Below are 19,997 nucleotides of genomic sequence, written 5' to 3'. Positions count from 1 at the left end.
ACTATTTTTTACTTTTCTAAGCCTGTTAAGTGCTTCTTTTGACCCATTTTGCCAAAGGAAAGGAAGTTACCTAATAATTATGCACACCTGATATAGGGTGTTGATGTCATTAGACCACACCCCTTCTCATTACAGAGATGCACATCACCTAATATGCTTAATTGGTAGTAGGCTTTCGAGCCTATACAGCTTGGAGTAAGACAACATGCATAAAGAGGATGATGTGGTCAAAATACTAATTTTCCTAATAATTCTGCACTCCCTGTATATATATACTGATTGTCATTGGCTCACCCATGTGCTTAGTTAGAAACCAGTAGTGCATTGCAGATCATTCAACAAAGCATACCAAGACAGCATAGAAAAATTGGTAATAGGAGTAAATTAGAAAATTGCTTAAAATTGCATATTTTATCTGAATCATGAAAGAAATTTTTTGGTTTTCATATCCCTTTAAGTATTGGCCAAAAGGTATGTTTTTAATCCAGTTAGTCCTATGGGCACTTTTGGCATTGATGAAGCTATTTTTTGCAGTGGGGTTTCTAAAGTAAGTAACAGACACTCTATTGGAACTATCACTAAAAAGGATGATGTCCTCACAAGATCCTTTCCATAAAATAATGATATCATCAATATAACGATAGTAATAAATTATTTTTCCTACATTGTCATTCCATATATATGCTTTTTCCTATGTAAGTCATTCCATATATATGCTTTTTCAAAATTATGCATATATATGTTTGCATAGGATGGGGTGAAAGTTGTCCCCATCGCTGTGTCTTGGGTTTGGAGGTAAAATTTGCCTTCGAACACAAAATAATTATGTTTGAGTATGAATCTAATGCTTTTGCTAAGAAAACTAATATGTTCTTGTGGAATAGACCACCCTTGCAATTCTTTGTGGACAAACTATACTTCAGAATCATGAGGGATGCTGGTGTAGAGTGCTGAAACATCAAAAGTGACCCACCAGAAATCACATTCCCACTATATCCCTTCAAAACGTTTGATAGCATCAGATGTGTCTTTGATATATGAATTTGTTTTAATCACTAAGGGCTGTAGATAAAAATCAACATACTGGGATAGGTTATCACATAAGGACCCTATACCCGAGACGATAGATCTACCAGGTGGGTTAATAGGGTCCTTATGAGGGGAAGGTGGTAAAAAATAGAAATATTTGGGTTTTGTTCATATAGGAAGAAAAATTCATCATCATTGAGTACATCTTTATTTTTAGCTTTAATAAGAAGTTGATGGAACTATTTAGTGAAATTGAAAGTGTTGTCTCTATCCAAAGTTTTAGATGTATAAGTGTTACTGAGTAAAATGGATGCTTCTTTCAAGTAATCTGTTCTGGCTTGTATAATAATCCCTCTGCCTTTGTCAGCTGACCTGTTGATTATGTCTCTGTTGTCAGATAACTTTTTAAGGGATATTCTTTCAGGTTTACTAAGGTTATCATTGTATTTGTTTAGTACAAAATACAATGAGAAGAGAAATCTGAATTTAAATCCTTTAGTACAAGTTTTGAAAAACTGGGGATTTGATCCCCTTGTAATCCTACCGGGTAAAAATAACTTTTTTTAAAAATTAAAGTGAGAGATTTCTGTTGTGCTGTGCCACTCTAGCTGTTGCTAGGGACGCAGCGTTTGCTGTTTGTTGCCTAGGGGGGAGTCGGCTTCTGTCTGCGTGTGGCGGTGACGTCATCGCTGCACACTCCCTCCTTCCTGGATTCCTCCTGTGGCGTGTACGCTGCAGATTTGTAAGTACTTCACTTACATTCACCTGTGCCCAAGTATAGGTGTTACTTTCTGTTCTCCTGGTTGTTATTGTTGCTATATGCTGACTGTTATATCGCTGCTGAACTCTGCTTGTCTGACTACCCTGCCTGTTTACCCCTTAACTGCTGGATTGATATACTGCTGCTGAACCCTGCCTGTCTGACTACTATTGCTCTGGACTGTCTTACTGTTCAAAACCATGCCTGCCTGACCATCCTAGTGGTTTACCTCTGGATTACCTTACTGTTACCAAACCCTGTCTGCCTGACCATCCTAGTGGTTTACCTCTGGACTGCCTTGCTGTTTCCGAACCCTGCCTGCCTGACTTTTCTGGTAGTCTATCCCTGATTTCCTTCCTGTTACCACAGAGTACTATCTTGCCTGTGGTGAGTGCCGCTTACCTCATCTTGCGAACTTTGTCTGCTCTGGGATATTCCCTATAATTCCGTCTCGATGCTGGGATAGCAAGACTACTGGCCGAGTTCGGTCTGTTAGTGGAATATCCCACGAGCATTACAATTTCAGGTTCTGTATCATAAATTGATAAATACATGAAATCAGTTGTGTGTATCTCAGTCTCATTTTGGTTTATAGGATTATTTTTACTTTCTAAATTTCTTACGGCTAGATTTAGAGTTCTGCGGCCAAAGGGGTGCGTTAGCTACGCATGCTTTTTTTTCCCCGCACCTTTTAAATACCGCTGGTATTTAGAGTTCACAGAATGGCTGCGTTAGGCTCCAAAAAAGGGAGCGTAGAGCATATTTAACGCCACTGCAACTCTTGATACCAGCGGTGCTTACGGACGCGGCCAGCTTAAAAAACGTGCTCGTGCACGATTCCCCCATAGAAAACAATGGGGCTGTTTGAGCTGAAAAAAAACCTAACACCTGCAAAAAAGCAGCGTTCAGCTCCTAACGCAGCCCCATTGTTTACTATGGGGAAACACTTCCTATGTCTGCACCTAACACCCTAACATGTACCCCGAGACTAAACACCCCTAACTTTACACTTATTAACCCCTAATCTGCCAACCCCGCTATCACAGACACCTGCATATTTTTTTTAACCCCTAATCTGCCGCTCCGTACACCGCCGCAACCTACATTATACCTATGTACCCCTAATCTGCTGCCCCTAACACCGCCGACACCTATATTATATTTATTAACCCCTAATCTGCCCCCCACAACGTCGCCTCCACCTACCTACAATAATTAACCCCTAATCTGCCTACCGAACCGCACCACTACTATAATAAATGTATTAACCCCTAATCCGCCTCACTCCCGCCTCAATAACCCTATAATAAATAGTATTAACCCCCAATAAACCCTCCCTAACATTGCCGACACCTAACTTCAAACATTAACCCCTAATCTGCCGCCGGATCGCACCGCTACTATAATAAATGTATTAACCCCTAAAGCTAATTCTAACCCTAACACTAACACCCCTCTAAGTTAAATATAATTTAAATCTAATGAAATAAATTATTTCTTATTAAATAAATTAATCCTATTTAAAGCTAAATACTTACCTGTAAAATAAACCCTAATATAGCTACAATATAAATTATAATTATATTGCTGCTATTTTAGGATTTATATTTATTTTACAGGTAACTTTGTAATTATTTTAACCAGGTACAATAGCTATTAAATAGTTAATAACTATTTAATAGTTACCTAGTTAAAATAATTACAAAATTACCTGTAAAATAAATCCTAACCTAAGTTACAATTAAACCTAACACTACACTATCAATAAATAAATTAAATAAAATACCTACAATTACCTACAATTAAACCTACACTACACTATCAATAAATTAATTAAATACAATACCTACAAATAAATACATTTAAATAAACTAGCTAAAGTACAAAAAATAAAAAAGAACTAAGTTACAAAAAATAAAAAATATTTACAAACATTAGAAAAATATTACAACAATTTTAAACTAATTACACCTACTCTAAGCCCCCTAATAAAATAACAAAGCCCCCCAAAATAAAAAATGCCCTACCCTATTCTAAATTAAAAAAGTTCAAAGCTCTTTTAAATTACCAGCCCTTAAAAGGGCCCTTTGTGGGGCATGCCCCAAAGAATTCAGCTCTTTTGCCTGTAAAAGAAAAATACAACCCCCCCCCCAACATTAAAACCCACCACCCACATACCCCTAATCTATCCCAAACCCCCCTTAAATAAACCTAACACTACCCACCTGAAGATCATCCTACCTTGTCTTCACCACACCGGGTATCACACCGATCCGTCCTGGCTCCGAAGTCTTCATCCAAGCCCAAGCAGGTGCTGGCGATCCATAATCCGGCTGAAGTCTTCTATCAAGCGTCGGCTGAAAAGGTCCAGAAGAGGCTCCAAAGTCTTCATCCTATCCGGGAAGAAGAGGAGATCCGGACCCGCAACCCTCTTGATCCAAGCGGCATCTTCTATCTTCATCCGATGACGAATGGCTCCATCCTGAAGACCTCCAGCGCGGATCTATCCTCTTCTTCCGACGTCCAACAGAAGAATGAAGGTTTCTTTAAGGGACGTCATCCAAGATGGCGTCCCTCGAATTCCGATTGGATGATAGGATTCTATCAGCCAATCGGAATTAAGGTAGGAAAATTCTGATTGGCCGATGGAATCAGCCAATCAGATTCAAGTTCAATACGATTGGCTGATCCAATCAGCCAATCAGATTGAGCTCGCATTCTATTGGCTGTTCCGATTAGCCAATAGAATGCGAGCTCAATCTAATTGGCTGATCCAATCAGCCAATCGGATTGAACTTGAATCTGATTGGCTGATTCCATCATCCAATCAGAATTTTCCTACCTTAATTCCGATTGGCTGATAGAATCCTATCAGCCAATCGGAATTCGAGGGACGCCATCTTGGATGACGTCCCTTAAAGGAACCTTCATTCTTCAGTTGGACGTCGGAAGAAGAGGATAGATCCGCGCTGGAGGTCTTCAGGATGGAGCCGTTCGTCATTGGATGAAGATAGAAGATGCCGCTTGGATCAAGATGGTTGCGGGTCCGGATCTCCTCTTCTTCCCGGATAGGATGAAGACTTTGGAGACTCTTCTGGACCTCTTAAGCCGACGCTTGATAGAAGACTTCAGCCGGATTATGGATCGTCAGCCCCTGCTTGGGCTTGGATGAAGACTTCGGAGCCAGGACGGATCGGTGTGATACCCGGTGTGGTGAAGACAAGGTAGGATGATCTTCAGGGGGGTATTGTTAGGTTTATTTAAGGGGGGTTTGGGTTAGATTAGGGGTATGTGGGTGGTGGGTTTTAATGTTGGGGGGGTTGTATTTTTCTTTTACAGGCAAAAGAGCTGAATTCTTTGGGGCATGCCCCACAAAGGGCCCTTTTAAGGGCTGGTAAGGTAAAAGAGCTTTGAACTTTTTTAATTTAGAATAGGGTAGGGCATTTTTTTATTTTGGGGGGCTTTGTTATTTTATTAGGGGGCTTAGAGTAGGTGTAATTAGTTTAAAATTGTTGTAATATTTTTCTAATGTTTGTAAATATTTTTTTATTTTTTGTAACTTAGTTTTATTTTATTTTTGTACTTTAGTTAGTTTATTTAAATGTATTTATTTGTAGGTATTGTATTTAATTAATTTATTGATAGTGTAGTGTTAGGTTTAATTGTAGATAATTGTAGGTATTTTATTTAATTAATTTATTGATAGTGTAGTGTTAGGTTTAATTGTAGGTAATTGTAGGTATTTTATTTAATTTATTTATTGATAGTGTAGTGTTAGGTTTAATTGTAACTTAGGTTAGGATTTATTTTACAGGTAATTTTGTAATTATTTTAACTAGGTAACTATTAAATAGTTATTAACTATTTAATAGCTATTGTACCTGGTTAAAATAATTACAAAGTTGCCTGTAAAATAAATATTAATCCTAAAATAGCAGCAATATAATTATAATTTATATTGTAGCTATATTAGGGTTTATTTTACAGGTAAGTATTTAGCTTTAAATAGGATTAATTTATTTAATAATAGTTAATTTATTTAGTTAGATTTAAATTATATTTAAGTTAGGGGGGTGTTAGGGTTAGGGTTAGAATTAGCTTTAGGGGTTAAAAAATGTATTAGAATAGCGGTGAGCTCCGGTCGGCAGATTAGGGGTTAATGCTTGAAGTTAGGTGTCGGCAATGTTAGGGAGGGCAGATTAGGGGTTAATACTATTTATTATAGGGTTATTGAGGCGGGAGTGAGGCGGATTAGGGGTTAATAACTTTATTATCGTAGCGGTGCGGTCCGCTCAGCAGATTAGGGGTTAATAAGTGTAGGTAGGTGGCGGCGACGTTGGGGGGGGGCAGATTAGGGGTTAAAAAATATAATATAGGGGTCGGCGGTATTAGGGGCAGCAGATTAGGGGTACATAGGGATAACGTAGGTGGCGGTGGTGTGCGGTCGGCAGATTAGGGGTTAAAAAATGTAATAGAGTGGCGGCGATGTGGGGGGACCTCGGTTTAGGGGTACATAGGTAGTTTATGGGTGTTAGTGTACTTTAGAGCACAGTAGTTAAGAGCTTTATAAACCGGCGTTAGCCCCGAAAGCTCTTAACTACTGACTTTTTTCTGTGGCTGGAGTTTTGTCGTTAGATTTCTAACGCTCACTTCAGCCACCACTCTAAATACCGGCATTAGAAAGATCCCATTGAAAAGATAGGATACGCAAATGGCGTAGGGGATCTGCGGTATGGAAAAGTCGCGGCTGTAAAGTGAGCGTTAGACCCTTTCCTGACTGACTCCAAATACCAGAGGGCGGTAAAAACCAGCGTTAGGAGCCTCTAACGCTGGTTTTGACGGTTACCGCCCAACTCTAAATCTAGCCGTTAGAATTTTAAGGGTGTCTAAATCACTATATTCAATGTGTTCAGGATTGTGTGGTTTTCTGAATTTTTTAAGTAATATCGCTTAAGAGTGAGTTTTCTGATGTATTTGTGGATGTCCAAATAGGCTTCAAACTTATTGGGTAGTTTTTAAGGGGCATAATCCAAACCTTCACTCAATAGTTTGATGTCAGAATTTTCAAGAGGGATTCCTGCCAGATTAAAAATATCAGTTTTAGTTTTTATCTAAATCCTTTGCTCTTGATGTCTATTCATCTCCCTGCTCTTGTTCCTCTTCTGTTTCTTGAGTTCTTTTTTGTAGTCTTAGCCTTGGTGGTTTTCGTGTTAGGGGCATATTTTCCCTGATGTGTTCGTATGTATGGGGATGTTGTTTCTGGGTGTTTTGATCCTGACGAACCCCTAAAAAATCATGGTGTCTATTCCCTGATTCTTTTGGTTTAGCCTCTTGTGTCTCCCAGTCAATGTATTCTTGATTATCATAGTTAAACACATCAAATCTATTATGAGATATAAAGTTTTCTTTTTCTTTTCTGTGTGATTATAATTGTTATTATTATTATTATAGTGAGTGGCATTATTGGGGGTCTCGTTTCTATGTCTCTGGTTATTAGTATAGTTTCTATTATAGGAGTTATTTCTATGTTGTGTATTTCTAAATCTCCAGTTGTCATGGTGATTACTATTAATATGTTGAGCGGCAATATATTTATAATCATGGCTCTTATTTTGATAATTGCCATTTTGGAACCTGTGTGTTCTATTTGGTGTATTAGTGAATACAGGGGTTTTGGTGGTGTGAGTATGAGTGGAATGAGGAAGCTGTTGTTCATTAGGAGCCACCTGGCTTTCTGTGTACACAATCTCATTACTAGTATTTTTGTTTTAATAGGTATAAACCCTATTCTCCTTGAAATCCTCTATGTCTCTAATTAGTTTTTTATGTTTGGTACATTGAAATTCCTTTTCTAATTTCTCTATACGTAATTGTATGTTTTTATTACAGTTTTGCCAAAATTCTTCCTCTTTATAAGGTTGAATATTTGTAATAATGTCTGAAATTTCTTTTTTGTTTTCTAAAGACGCTGTTCCCTGTATTTAATTAGAATTTTAACCAAATTAATAGAGCACTCATGGAGTGCTGTTTCCTATTCAGTGGTGAGCTCTACTTCTAAATCGAATGCCAGGATTTAAAAAAATCTTAATCCCCTTGGAACAATATTGTGTAAAATATAGTTATCTCACAATAACAAATACTGCCAATCTTTTGCCTCTTGTTCTAAACATTTTTCTAATTTTTTTAAAAATTGGTTCTGGATTGTCAATGGGCTCAGCATCAGGGGTGGAGTTTCAATGAGATTAATTGCTCTCTGTCTGGTGATTCTTGATGAGCGTTCACTAAATGTATCGCTCATTTGGATATCAAGCTATCTAATAACAGAAAAGACTCAAAAATGTGATGTATATTATAGAATAAATAAAGTAAATAATGTGAAAATTAGTTTAGTGAAAGAACACTTGCATCTGAATCTAAAGGAAAAAATGATTAAACAAAGAAAAAATGGGTAATGATCAGCGCTAGTGTGGAATAAAAAATAAATGTGTGTTGTTAAATGGTGAATGTGATTGTTGTATATTTAGCAACAGTGGAAGTGATACTCTAAGGGCATGTGTGCAAGGAGTCCAAGTCTGGTTTCCCCCATTACTCTTAGGGAGACCCAAGAGTAATTTGCATAAATATCAGAAGAGAGAGAACAGCACTCCTGAGATAGAACAAAAGCTAGAATAACTTCCATGCCTGTTCATTTCTATTGCAACTCAGGGTGCATAACGATCGTCTAGGGTTGTTGTTTCTCTTGTTCAGAGAAAAATTGCCTGGTATTTCGGCGCTGGACTGTCTTTGGGCAGGATCAGACTGATATGCTACAGGATATTTTTTTTCTGTGAAAAGGCATAGGCCCCTAGTTATCAAGCCATCAACCTCAAATACGCTGGAATTCCGCAGCGTATTTGTGGCGAGTCTGATTCGCCTTAGTTATCAAGCCCTAGACACTGGCAAAATTAGAATATAGTGACGTAAGCTTCGATCCGCCGGACTCAGTCCGACACAGATCGATTCTTACGTCACTCCAGATGTTCCGCACACAAGTTCGGCACAATCTGACTACTTTTGCTAGTTATCAAAAAACTAGCAGGTACGCTCGGCACTTTTCCGGCCCAGCGTACCTGGTTTTCAAACCGCCGCCCTGGAGGCGGCGGATCCCATAGGAATCAATGGGAGTCTGACCATAGCGAAAGTTCATGTTCGCTGCTGCCCGACATCCCATTAATTCCTATGGGAGCTGTCTACACCTAACACCCTAACATGTATCCCGAGTCTAAACACCCCTAATCTGTCCCCCCTACACCGCCGCAACTAAATAAATGTATTACCCCCCTAAACCGACGCTACCGGAGCCCACCGCAAGCTATAATAAATATGTTAACCCCTTAACCGCTGCTCCCGGTCCCCGCCGCAACTATAAAATATGTATTAACCCCTAAACCGCCACTCCTGGACCCCACGCCACCTACATTATACCTATTAACCCCTATCCTGCCCCCCCTACACCGCCGCCACTATAATAAATTTATTAACCCCTATCCTGCCCCCCCTACACCGTCGCCACCTATAATAAAGTTATTAACCCCTATCCTGCCGATCCCGTACCCCGCCACAACTAATTAAATTGTTTAACCCCTAAACCGCCACTCCCGGACCCCGCCGCCACCTATATTAAACTTATTAACCCCTAATCTGCCCCCCTACACCGTCGCCACCTATAATAAATTTATTAACCCCTATCCTGCCCCCCCCTACACCGCCGCCACTGTAATAAAATTATTAACCCCTAAACCTAAGTCTAACCCTAACCCTAACACCCCCCTAACTTAAATATTAATTAAATGAATCTAAATAATATTTCTCTTATTAACTAAATTAATCCTATTTAAAACTAAATACTTACCTGTAAAATAAACCCTAATATAGCTACAATATAAATAATAATTATATTGTAGCTATCTTAGGATTTATTTTTATTTTACAGGCAATTTTCAATTTATTTTAACTAGGTACAATAGCTATTAAATAGTTATTAAGTATTTAATAGCTACCTAGTTAAAATAAAGAGAACTTTACCTGTAAAATAAAAACTAGCCTAAGTTACAATTACACCTAACACTACACTATACTTTAATAAATTATTCCTATTTAAAACTAAATACTTAGCTGTAAAATAAACCCTAACGGCTAGATTTAGAGTTTTGTCGGTAAGGACCCGCGTAGCTAACGCCGGCTTTTTTCTGGCCGCACCATAAAAATAACTCTGGTATTGAGAGTCCACATAAAGGCTGCGTTAGGCTCCAAAAAAGGAGCGTAGAGCATATTTAACGCAGCTTCAACTCTCGATACCAGAGTTGCTTACGGACGCGGCCAGCCTCAAAAACGTGCTCGTGCACGATTCCCCCATAGGAAATAATGGTGCTGTTTGAGCTGAAAAAAAACCTAACACCTGCAAAAAAGCCGCGTTCAGCTCCTAACGCAGCCCCATTGTTTGCTATGCGGAAACACTTCCTACGTCTGCACCTAACACTCTAACATGTACCCCGAGTCTAAACACCCCTAACCTTACACTTATTAACCCCTAATCTGCCGCCCCCGCTATCGCTGACCCCTGCATATTATTTTTAACCCCTAATCTGCCGCTCCGTAAACCGCAGCTATTACATTATCCCTATGTACCCCTAATCTGCTGCCCCTAACACCGCCGACCCCTATATTATATTTATTAACCCCTAATCTGCCCCCCACAACGTCGCCTCCACCTGCCTACACTTATTAACCCCTAATCTGCCGACCGGACCTGAGCGCTACTATAATAAAGTTATTAACCCCTAATCCGCCTCACTAACCCTATAATAAATAGTATTAACCCCTAATCTGCCCTCCCTAACATCGCCGACACCTAACTTCAATTATTAACCCCTAATCTGCCCACTGGAGCTCACCGCTATTCTAATAAATGTATTAACCGTTTATCTAACCGTAACACTAACACCCCCCTAAATTAAATATAATTTTAATCTAACAAAATTAATTATCTCTTATTAAATAAATTATTCCTATTTAAAGCTAAATACTTACCTGTAAAATAAATCCTAATATAGCTACAATATAAATTATAATTATATTATAGCTATTTTAGGATTAATATTTATTTTACAGGTAACTTTGTAATTATTTTAACCAGGTACAATAGCTATTAAATAGTTAAGAACTATTTAATAGTTACCTAGTTAAAATAATAACAAAATTACCTGTAAAATAAATCCTATCCTAAGTTAAAATTAAACCTAACACTACACTATCATTAAATTAATTAAATAAAATATCTACAATTACCTACAATTAAACCTAACACTACACTATTTCATTGTAGTTATTTGTAGATATTGTATTTAATTAATGTATTGATAAACTAACTAAAGTACAAAAAATAAAAAAGGACTAAGTTACAAAAAATTAAAAAATATTTACAAACATAAGGAAAATCTTACAACAATTTTAAACTAATTACACCTACTCTAAGCCCCCTAATAAAATAACAAAGCCCCCCAAAATAAAAAATGCCCTACCCTATTCTAAATTACTAAAGTTCAAAGCTCTTTTACCTTACCAGCCCTGAACAGGGCCCTTTGCGGGGGAAATGCCCCAAAGAATTCAGCTCTTTTGCCTGTAAAAAAAAACATACAATACCCCCCCCAACATTACAACCCACCACCCACATACCCCTAATCTAACCCAAACCCCCCTTAAATAAACCTAACACTAAGCCCCTGAAGATCTTCCTACCTTGTCTTCACCTCACCGGGTATCACACCGATCCGTCCTGGCTCCGATATCTTTATCCAACCCAAGAGGGGGCTAGACATCCATCATCCGATGGCTGAAGAAGTCCAGAAGAGGGTCCAAAGTCTTCATCCTATCCAGGAAGAAGAGTAGATCCGGACCGGCAACCATCTTCTTCCAAGCGGCATCTTCTATCTTCATCCGATGAGGACCGGCTCCATCCTGAAGACCTCCACCGCGGACCCATCTTCATCCGGCGACGTCCAACTGAAGGATGACGTCCCTTAAAGGAACCGTCATTCTTCAGTTGGACGTCGCCGGATGAAGATGGGTCCGCGGTGGAGGTCTTCAGGATGGAGCCGGTCCTCATCGGATGAAGATAGAAGATGCCGCTTGGAAGATGATGGTTGCCGGTCCGGATCTACTCTTCTTCCCGGATAGGATGAAGACTTTGGAGCCTCTTCTGGACCTCTTCAGCTGCCGGAAGATGGATCGCCAGCCCCCGCTTGGGTTGGATGAAGATTTTGGAGCCAGGACCGATAGGTGATACCCGGTGAGGTGAAGACAAGGTAGGATGATCTTCAGGGGCTTAGTGTTAGGTTTATTTAAGGGGGGTTTGGGTTAGATTAGGGGTATGTGGGTGGTGGGTTGTAATGTTGGGGGGGTATTGTATGTTTTTTTTTTACAGGCAAAAGAGCTGAACTTCTTGGGGCATGCCCCGCAAAGGGCCCTGTTCAGGGCTGGTAAGGTAAAAGAGCTTTGAACTTTAGTAATTTAGAATAGGGTAGGGCATTTTTTTATTTTTGGGGTCTTTGTTATTTTATTAGGGGGCTTAGAGTAGGTGTAATTAGTTTAAAATTGTTGTAATATTTTTCTTATGTTTGTAAATATTTTTTTATTTTTTGTAACTTAGTTCTTTTTTATTTTTTGTACTTTAGTTAGTTTATTTCATTGTAGTTATTTGTAGGTTTTGTATTTAATTTATTTATTGATAGTGTAGTGTTAGGTTTAATTGTAGGTAATTGTAGGTATTTTATTTAATTAATTTATTGATAGTGTAGTTTTAGGTTTAATTGTAACTTAGGTTAGGATTTATTTTACAGGTAAATTTGTAATTATTTTAACTATTTTAGTTATTAAATAGTTCTTAACTATTTAATAGCTATTGTACCTGGTTAAAATAAATACAAAGTTATCTGTAAAATAAATATTTATCCTAAAATAGCTATAATATAATTATAATTTATGTTGTAGCTATATTAGGATTTATTTTACAGGTAAGTATTTAGCTTTAAATAGGAATAATTTATTTAATAAGAGTTAATTAATTTCGTTAGATTAAAATTATATTTAACTTAGGGGGGTGTTAGTGTTAGGGTTAGACTTAGCTTTAGGGGTTAATACATTTATTAGAATAGTGGCGAGATTTGGTCGGCAGATTAGGTGTTAATAATTGAAGTTAGGTGTCGGTGATGTTAGGGAGGGCAGATTAGGGGTTAATACTATTTATTATAGGGTTAGTGAGGCGGATTAGGGGTTAATAACTTTATTATAGTAGCGGTGCGGTCCGCTCGGCAGATTAGGGGTTAATAAGTGTAGGCAGGTGGAGGCGACGTTGAGGGGGGCAGATTAGGGGTTAATAAATATAATATAGGGGTCGGCGGTGTTAGGGGCAGCAGATTAGGGGTACATAAGGATAACTTCAGTAGCGGTGCTTTGCGGTCGGCAGATTAGGGGTTAATTATTGTAGGTAGCTGGCGGCGACGTTGTGGGGGGCAGGTTAGGGGTTAATAAATATAATATAGGGGTCGGCGATGTTAGGGGCAGCAGATTAGGGGTACATAAGGATAACGTAGGTGGCGGTCGGCAGATTAGGGGTTAAAAAAAATTAATTGAGTTGCGGCGATGTGGGGGGACCTCGGTTTAGGGGTACACAGGTGGTTTATGGGTGTTAGTGTACTTTAGAGTACAGTAGTTAAGAGCTTTATGAACCGGCGTTAGCCCAGAAAGCTCTTAACTACTGACTTTTTTCTGCAGCTGGAGTTTTGTCGTTAGATTTCTAACGCTCACTTCAGCCACGACTCTAAATACCGGAGTTAGAAAAATCCCATTGAAAAGATAGGATACGCAATTTACGTAAGGGGATCTGCGGTATGGAAAAGTCGCGGCTGAAAAGTGAGCGTTAGACCCTTTTTTGAGTGACTCCAAATACCGGAGGTAGCCTAAAACCAGCGTTAGGAGCCTCTAACGCTGGTTTTCACGGCTACCGCCAAACTCCAAATCTAGGCCTAAGATAGCTACAATGTAATTAATAATTACATTGTAGCTATTTTAGGATTTATATTTATTTTACAGGTAACTTTGTATTTATTTTAGCTATTTAGAATAGTTATTAAATAGTTATTAACTATTTAATAACTACCTAACTAAAAGAAATACAAAATTACCTGTAAAATAAATCCTAACCTAAGTTACAATTAAACCTAACACTACACTATCATTAAATTAATTAAATAAATTAGCTACAAATAACTACAATTAAATTCAATTAAATAAACTGACTAAAGTACAAAAAATAAAAAAGCTAAGTTACAAAAAATAAAAAAAAAATAAGTTACAAACATTTCAAAAATATTACAACAATTTTAAGATACTTACACCTAATCTAAACCCCCTAATAAAATAACAAAGCCCCCCAAAATAAAAAAATGCCCTACCCTATTCTACATTAAAAAGTTAACAGCTCTATTACCTTACCAGCCCTTAAAAGGGCCTTTTGCGGGGCATGTCCCAAAGAAAACAGCTCTTTTGCCTGTAAAATAAAAATACAACCCCCCCAACATTAAAACCCACCACCCACATAACCCTACTCTAACCCAAACAGCCCTTAAATAAACCTAACACTACCCCCGTGAAGAACATCCTACCTTTAGCCATCTTCAGCCAGCTGACCCACCAATGGAACCGAAGAGGAGATCCGGAGCGGCAGAAGTCATCATCCAAGGATGAAGAAGTCTTCCATCCGATTGAAGTCATCATCCAAAGGGCGCTGAAGAGGTCTTCCATCCGATTGAAGTCTTCATCCAAGCGGCGTCTTCAATCTTCATCCATCTGGAGCTGAGCCATCTTCAGATGAGCCGAGGCGGAGCCATCCTCTTCTTCCCGATGACTAACGTTGAATGAAGGCTCCTTTAAGGGACATCATCCAAGATGGCGTCCCTTCAATTCCGATTGGCTGATAAGATTCTATCAGCCAATCGGAATTAAGGTAGAAAAATCTTATTGGCTGATTGAATCAGCCAATCAGATTGAAGTTCAATCCGATTGGCTGATCCAATCAGCCAGTCAGATTGAGCTTGCATTCTATTGGCTGTTCCGATCAGCCAATAGAATGCAAGCTCAATCTGATTGGCTGATTGCATCAGCCAATCGGATTGAACTTGAATCTGATTGGATGATTCAATCAGCCAATCAGATTTTTCCTACCTTAATTCCGATTGGCTGATAGAATCATATCAGCCAATCGGAATTCGAGGGACGCCATCTTGGATGACATAATTTAAAGGAACCTTCATTCGGACTTAGGACATCGGAAGAAGAGGATGGATCCGCGTCGGCTGCTTCAAGATGGTCCCGCTCCGCACCGGATGGAAGAAGATAGAAGATGCCGCTTGGATGAAGATGTTTGCCGTTCCGAATGTCCTCTTCTTGCCGGATAGGATGAAGACTTCAGAGCTTCTTCTGGACCTCTTCTTGCCGGATAGGAGGAAGACTTCGGACCCTCTTCTGGACGGATCGGTTATACCCGGCGTGGTGAAGACAAGGTAGGAAGATCTTCAGGGGCTTAGTGTTAGGTTTTTTTAAGGGGGGTTTGGGTTAGATTAGGGGTATGTGGGCGGTGGGTTGTAATGTTGGGGGTTATTGTATGTTTATTTAAATGCAAAAGAGCTGTTTTCTTTGGGGCATGCCCCTCAAAAGGCCCTTTTAAGGGCTGGTAAGGTAAAAGAGCTTTTAATTTAAGTTAAGGTAAAAGAGCTGTAAATTTTTATTTTAGAATAGGGTAGGGCATTTTTTATTTTGGGGGGCTTTGTTATTTTTTTAGGGGGCTTAGAGTAGGTGTAATTAGTTTAAAATTCTTGTAATCTTTTTTTTTTTGTAATTTAGTGTTTGGTTTTTTTGTAATTTAGTTTAGTTGATTTAATTGTAGATAATTATAGATAGTTTATTTAATTAATTTATTGATAATGTAGTGTTAGGTTTAATTGTAACTTAGGTTAGGATTTATTTTACAGGTAATTTTGTAATTATTTTACCAAGGTAACTATTAAATAGTTCTTAACTATTTAATAGCTATTGTACCTAGTTAAAATAAATACAAAGTTGCCTGTAAAATAAATATAAATCCTAAAATAGCTACAATATAATTATTATTTATATTGTAGCTATATTAGGGTTTATTTTACAGGTAAGTATTTAGCTTTAAATAGGATTAATTTATTTAATAAGAATTATTTTATTTAGTTAGAATAAAATTATATTTAACTTAGGGGGGTGTTAGGGTTAGAGTTAGACTTAGCTTTAGGGGTTAATACATTTATTAGAGTAGCGGTGAGGTCCGGTCGGCAGATTAGGGGTTAATAATTGTAGGCAGGTGGCGGCGACGTTGGGGCGGCAGATTAGGAGTTAATAAATATAATATAGGGGTCGGCGGTGTTAGGGGCAGCAGATTAGGGGTACATAGGGATAACGTAGGTTGCGGCAGTGTACGGAGCAGCAGATTAGGGGTTAAAAATAATATGTAGGGGTCAGCGATAGCGGGGTTGGCAGATTAGGGGTTAATAAGTGTAAGGCTAGGGGTGTTTAGACTCGGGGTACATGTTAGGGTGTTAGGTGCAGACTTAGGAAGTGTTTCCCCATAGGAAACAATGGGGCTGCGTTAGGAGCTGAGCGCTGCTTTTTTGCAGGTGTTAGGTTTTTTTCAGCTCAAACTGCCCCATTGTTTCCTATGGGGGAATCGTGCACAAGCACATTTTTTAAGCTGGCCGCGTCCGTAAGCACTGCTGGTATTGAGAGTTGCAGTGGCGGTAAATATGCCTGTACGCTCCCTTTTTGGAGCCTAACGCAGCCCTTCTGAGAACTCTCAATACCAGCGTTGTTTAAAAGGTGCGGGGGAAAAAAGCACGTGTAGCTAACGCACCCCTTTGGCCGCAGAACTCTAAATCTAGGCGTGTGTTTTTTTTATAAAACAAGCTTTATTGATTGTTTTTAATAACAAGGTATGCATACAGTGGGAACATATCATAATATAATTCTTCAATATGTACTGTATCAATTGTAGTCAAAACTGTATCGTACAAATATACATTTAACAGTGTATTATCCACCTAATTATGCATATTACAATAAACTTCTTTATTTAACAAGCTTGCTATAGTTTTTACTTTTTCATTCATTCTCCTCCTAACTTATTGGTCTCACTTATACCATAACTAAAACAGCAAACGGAAAAAAAAATAAAAAAATTTAAATACGGGGAAGGGGATAATGGAGGGGAGGGTTTCATTTAGTGGGGGGGGGGGGGGAGGGAAGTGGTAGGGGGGGCTGGATAATGTACTTCCAACACTGCCACTTTCAGATCTATCTTATTCACAAACCCGTGCCCCTCCAAGTGGCCAGCATCATCTCATGTGTATCTATCTGATTAATTTTAAGGTAGTGGAATCTCTCCAATATAAGTAACTTGTCCACCGTGGAAGCCCATTCATCCAGACTTGGGACAATCCCTGATTTCCATCTCCTGGTTATTAATTTTTTAGCTCCTGTGAGCATTATCAGCATCAGCGCTCTTGTGTGCAGTGTTTTGATCACAGGCAAATGAAATAGGAGGGTCGCCTCTGGAGTGTTAGGTATAGTAATTTGTAGCTTGTCTGTCATGTGGCTAGTTACCCCACGCCAGAAGTCCTTTATTTTTGGGCATTACCACCATATGTGTAGGAGCGTGCCATGTTCTCCACAGTCCCTCCAACACATAGGGCTAGCTGATTGAAAACATTTGTGTATTCTTGTTGGAGTCAAGTACCATCTGCTGGTGAGTTTTAGATGTATTTCCTGTACGTTAGCGGAGATGGAGGAACGCTTAGCTAGCTTAAAGGACCTGAGCCACATATCTTCGTCAATGTCCCTGCCTAGATCCCTACACCAAGCCTCTGTGTAGGAGGGAAGAGCAGACCCCAGGGGCGCTAGAAGGAGTTTATATAATCAATGAGATTAATCGTCTAGCTGGTTTACTTGTAGTGCATAATATTTCAAATGTAGTCAGTGCTAACATGAAATTCTCTCTGTTTTTATGGTGAGCAAGGTAATGCTGAAGCTGATTGTATCTCAACCAGGAGGAAAAAACAGCTCCATATTTTTCTATCATGTCTTGTTGGGGTAGTAGTTTCCCTCCCACAACTGCAAAGTGCAAAGAGCCTTCGCAGAGGCTGTAAGGTCTACTCATTTGTGTGCCTAGATCCCAGTATGGAAGGTCTGTATTCTCAATAATGGGCAAAAGAGGTGAGTATCTTGTTGATATGTGTGTGCTAGTGTTAACTGTTTTGTCCCATACCCTGAGAGTTTCTGCAATGATAGTATAATTATTAATAATCTTTGGGCGTTTCAGGTGTGAGGCGAACGCTAGTACGCTTGTATTGTTAAGGTTAAGGAGTTGGCCATCTAGCCTTACCCACGCCTTGTGTATGGGATTGTATGCCCATTCCGCGATTCTCTGCAGGAAAATTGCCTGTCTGTAAGTTGCTAATTCAGGGAAGCCCAATCCCCCATTATCTCTAGACATGTAAAGCGTTTTTCTTGGGATTCGGGGTTTAATGTTGTTCCATATAAACTGCTCGAGCAATTTTTGAAGCTGTGGAAGGAAGTCCCTTGGGATAATTATTGGGAGTGTTTGTAGTATGTAAAGTATACACGGGAGGATGTTCATTTTTATGACCCCAGTTTTTCCTAACCAAGATAGAGGCTTGTTCTTCCAGGAGGAGAGGTCTCTAATTATTTTGTTTTTTAATTTGACTAGGCGTGTGTTTTTACCACTAAAACTGCTGCTTGCAACATTTCCTTTTCTGCTGCATATATATATATATATATATATATATATATATATATATATATACACACACACATACATGATTATATATAGGTATAGACATACTAATATATATATAGGAATATATTTTTATAAATACATAGAACATATGTGCAGAACATTAGAATGTGAAACACTTACAGTAAATACATAGTTAAAACCTTTATTAAATATGAATATTGCATAGCATTAAATGTTTTCATATACTTAATGGCAAAGGGCTCCAATGCACTGTTATATCTTTGAGACTTTATAATTTTTGTGTACAATATTTTTTTTAAATAATTTTAAATAATTTTATTAGATTAAATTTGAGTGTAAGGGGCCTATTTAAGAACGTACAAGCGGACATGATCCGATATTGCGGATAATGTCTGCTGCACATCAATAAATGCTGACAGCATAAGCTCTCTGCATTTATCATTGCACCAGCAGTTCTTGTGAACTGCTGGTGCAATGCTGCCCCCTGCAGATTTGCGGCCAATCGGTAGCAGGGGGTATTCGATCGGGTTGATTTCCCAAAATGTCTGTCCGCCTCCTCAGAGCAGGTGGACAGGTTATGGAGCAGTGGTCTTTAGACCGCTGCTTCATAACTTGTGTTTCTGGCGAGCCTGAAGGCTCGCCAAAAACACGGGGCATCAAGTTCCATGTGGAGCTTGATAAATATGCCCCTAATTGTAAATTTGAGTGTAAGTGTACTCTATAATGTATTTTTGATGTGTTTTGTGCAACTTTTATGTTTGCGAAACAGTTAACCAGAGCTCTGAAGTCGTAGTAATGATTCTAGCGTAAATCACATTTACTTTCAAAGAGCAGTAAGTCTGATGAACGCAAACCCCCAAATCGCTTGGGTGCAAACATTTGCACTCCACTTGTAATCTAGCCCAGTATTGGATATTTTTTTTGTTTTCTGTAATAACCATAGCCTTCTAAGATTAGAAGCTCCTCTAATCTGTTTACTCACAACTGTTTAGACAGTGTTCTTGAGATTTCCAAAGTCTTGCAATCAATGATTTTGTACTGCTGATAGCAATTTGAAATAGTTGTAGTTTAATTTTACATGTGACTGGAGGTTTATGGTTTAACATGGCATGAGTGATTTGAAAGTAAACAGTGTACCAAATAAGAACTTTCCCATAATGGTTTAATGTCCATAAGGGTTTGTCTTTGCATTCCTACTAAATGTGAGACATTCTTCACATTCTTCCCACCTTTCCTCACATACTCCAGCATGTATCCTAACTGTGAGGGTATACGTTTTTAGGATGAGCTGGCATCAAGTACCACCATATAAAT

The sequence above is a fragment of the Bombina bombina genome, chromosome 1, assembly GCF_027579735.1.
Source record: "Bombina bombina isolate aBomBom1 chromosome 1, aBomBom1.pri, whole genome shotgun sequence".
NCBI classification, from domain to species: Eukaryota; Metazoa; Chordata; class Amphibia; order Anura; family Bombinatoridae; genus Bombina; species Bombina bombina.
Note: the sequence above shows the minus strand (reverse complement) of the source record.